The sequence below is a fragment of the Engraulis encrasicolus genome, chromosome 3 (assembly GCF_034702125.1).
Source record: "Engraulis encrasicolus isolate BLACKSEA-1 chromosome 3, IST_EnEncr_1.0, whole genome shotgun sequence".
Taxonomy (NCBI): Eukaryota; Metazoa; Chordata; class Actinopteri; order Clupeiformes; family Engraulidae; genus Engraulis; species Engraulis encrasicolus.
In genome coordinates, this window is record NC_085859.1 from 1,512,982 (window position 1) to 1,515,481 (window position 2,500).

The following is a 2,500-nucleotide window of genomic DNA, read 5'->3' on the forward strand; positions in this document are numbered from 1 at the left end:
AATATCAATCTTCTGTATTGCTGGGTTGTCACTTTAACCCATTTATGCCTAGAATTCTAAGACCGATATTAGGCCCTACATTACACACTGCCTTATTATTAGGCCCTACATTACACACTGCCTTATTATTAGGCCCTACATTACACACTGCCTTATTATTAGGCCCTACATTACACACTGCCTTATTATTAGGCCCTACATTACACACTGCCTTATTATTAGACCCTACATTAGTAGACACTGTGTTGAGCTGAGCAGGGAGATTGCAGTGCATTCAGGTAAAATATTATTGTGTTATTTTTCTAAAGAGGTTTTTTGTGTCATTTCTAAATGAGCTGATGCTGCATTGAGCTGAATATACAGGCATTATAGTGTGTTTTATAGATGCTTATTGTCCATGAAGAGAGGGACAAACAGACTGAAAAACAATTTCTATGCAGCGGCCATCACAGAACTGAATTTTGCTTCAAAAGCATAGTTTTTATATACATACCATTCTTTTTATTCCATTTTTATTTTTTATTTAAATGTATTTTATTTTATTTTTATTTTTATTTCTATTTTTATTTATTTTTGCTTCAACAAGGAATGCACAATTTCGTTGTGCTTGTCACAATGACAAATAAAAGATATTGTATTGTATTGTGTATTGTATTGGGCTAAACAAGCACAATAATAGTAACAACAACAACAACAACAACAACAACAACAACAACAACAACAACAACAACAACAACAATAAGAAGAAGCATACTCCGTATGCCGCCAGGTCCAATGCGTAATAATCTCTGATCATATTAATAATCTGAGAGACGGGGGCGCTGTGGCGCAGCGGGCTAGGCCCCCCACATTGGGCTTGCATGCCCACCCACTGGGACCCCGGTTCAAGTCCGGCCGGGGTCATTTCCCGATCCTCCCCTGTCTCTCTGTCCCATTCGCTTCCTGTCATCATCTTCAACTGTCCTGTCAAATAAAAAGCCCCTAAAAAAATAAATATATATTTTTAATAATATATAATAATAATAAAAATAAAAAATATATAAAAATAAATATATTTTTTTAACAATCTGAGAGACCAGACACTATATGTGTATGGTGCTGGATATGGCAGAGTATGAATACGAGGCCTGAATGCCTTGTGTCTATTCCATAACACATAACACATGGATAGATGGTCCTATGTGGTGGCAAATACACACACAAATACACACCAACTCAATTATGAAGAGGGCTTTAAAACATGCAGAAGATACTGTGCATCCGTGATGGATACAATAATAGGCCTACACACTCTGTCTCTTCTCATATCTTCTCTGTTCTCCTTCATTTACCCTCACACCTACCCTCTTCTCTCCTCTCTTCTCATCTCTTCTCCCTCTCTCCTCTCCTTCATTTACCCTCACACCTACCCTCTTCTCTCCTCTCTTCTCATCTCTTCTCCTCTATTCTCTCCTTTCCTCTCATCTCTGATCCACTTGAAGTTTGCAAAGGAATGGTGGCAGCGCAGGTCAAAATTGAGTATGCGTATGGCAGACTTATTGAGGAGATGGACTCTTTTATGGCTGTGTCGGGAGTGGGGGGCTTGTTGTGTCACAAAGCTGCGAATGGGGGGGGGGTAAATGTGTAATTGGGGGGTGGGAGTGGGGGGTGGGTACCACTCACATTGGATTGTAAGTGAAGGATGATTTGTTTGTAAGATGATGAACAGATGGTTAAATAAAAGAGTGTTGAATCTCTCATCTCTTCTTCTGACATCTGCCCTCTCCCCTCTTCTCCTCTCCTCATCTCTTCTCCTCCATTATCACCTCTCCCCTCTTCTCCTCTCCTCAAATCTTCTCCTCTCCTCTCCTCTCCTATTCTCTCCTCTCCTCTCCTCTCCTATTCTCTCCTCTCCTGTATCCTCTCCTCTCCCCTCTCTTCTGTCCTCTCCTCATATCTTCTCCTCTCCTGTATCCTCTCCTCTCCCCTCTCTTCTGTCCTCTCCTCATATCTTCTACTCTCCTCTCCTATTCTCTCCTCTCCTCTCCTGTCCTGAGCTGGGCGGGGCACTGCGCATGTCCGGTGGCCCTCAAATCTCCCCCGTCACTCTCGCGGCGGCTGTCTAAACACGCTTCTCCCGGAGTATTACCGGAGCGCCTGCAACAGACAGCTGAGCCTACTGTCACACACACAGGGCACGCGCACAAATTTCACTTTTCTCCCACACACACATTGCCAGTGCGCGCGCGCACACACACATCTTCGGAGGAAGCGAAGCGCTGCTGTCACCAGACTGGGGCTGCTCTTTCGGGCAACAACGAAGCGCGAGACAACAACGGGTGTCACATTCGCTCGCGGGGGCGTCGTCGTCAGTTCTATTCTGTTCTGTTCTATTCTGTTCTGTTCGGTAGCAGCGTCAGACGGAGATACCGTAGTATAGTCTGCAGCATCCTCCGTGTCTCTCCCGCGAGCAGTTTGTAGCTAACGTCTCCGAGGTGCCGAGTTGAAAGGGCAGCAGCAG

At 44.1% G+C, this 2,500-nt stretch overlaps 1 protein-coding gene across 1 annotated transcript in view; it reads left to right on the forward strand.

Moving 5' to 3' along the window:
* The first annotated feature begins 2,184 nt into the window (after positions 1-2,184).
* The window catches only part of LOC134445571 (dihydropyrimidinase-related protein 2-like), a 28,502-nt gene continuing 28,186 nt past the window's right edge, over positions 2,185-2,500 (forward strand). The window contains exon 1 of the mRNA XM_063194621.1: positions 2,185-2,500. This exon is cut by the window's right edge and continues 58 nt beyond it. The gene's annotated coding sequence lies outside the window, so the exon portion shown is untranslated.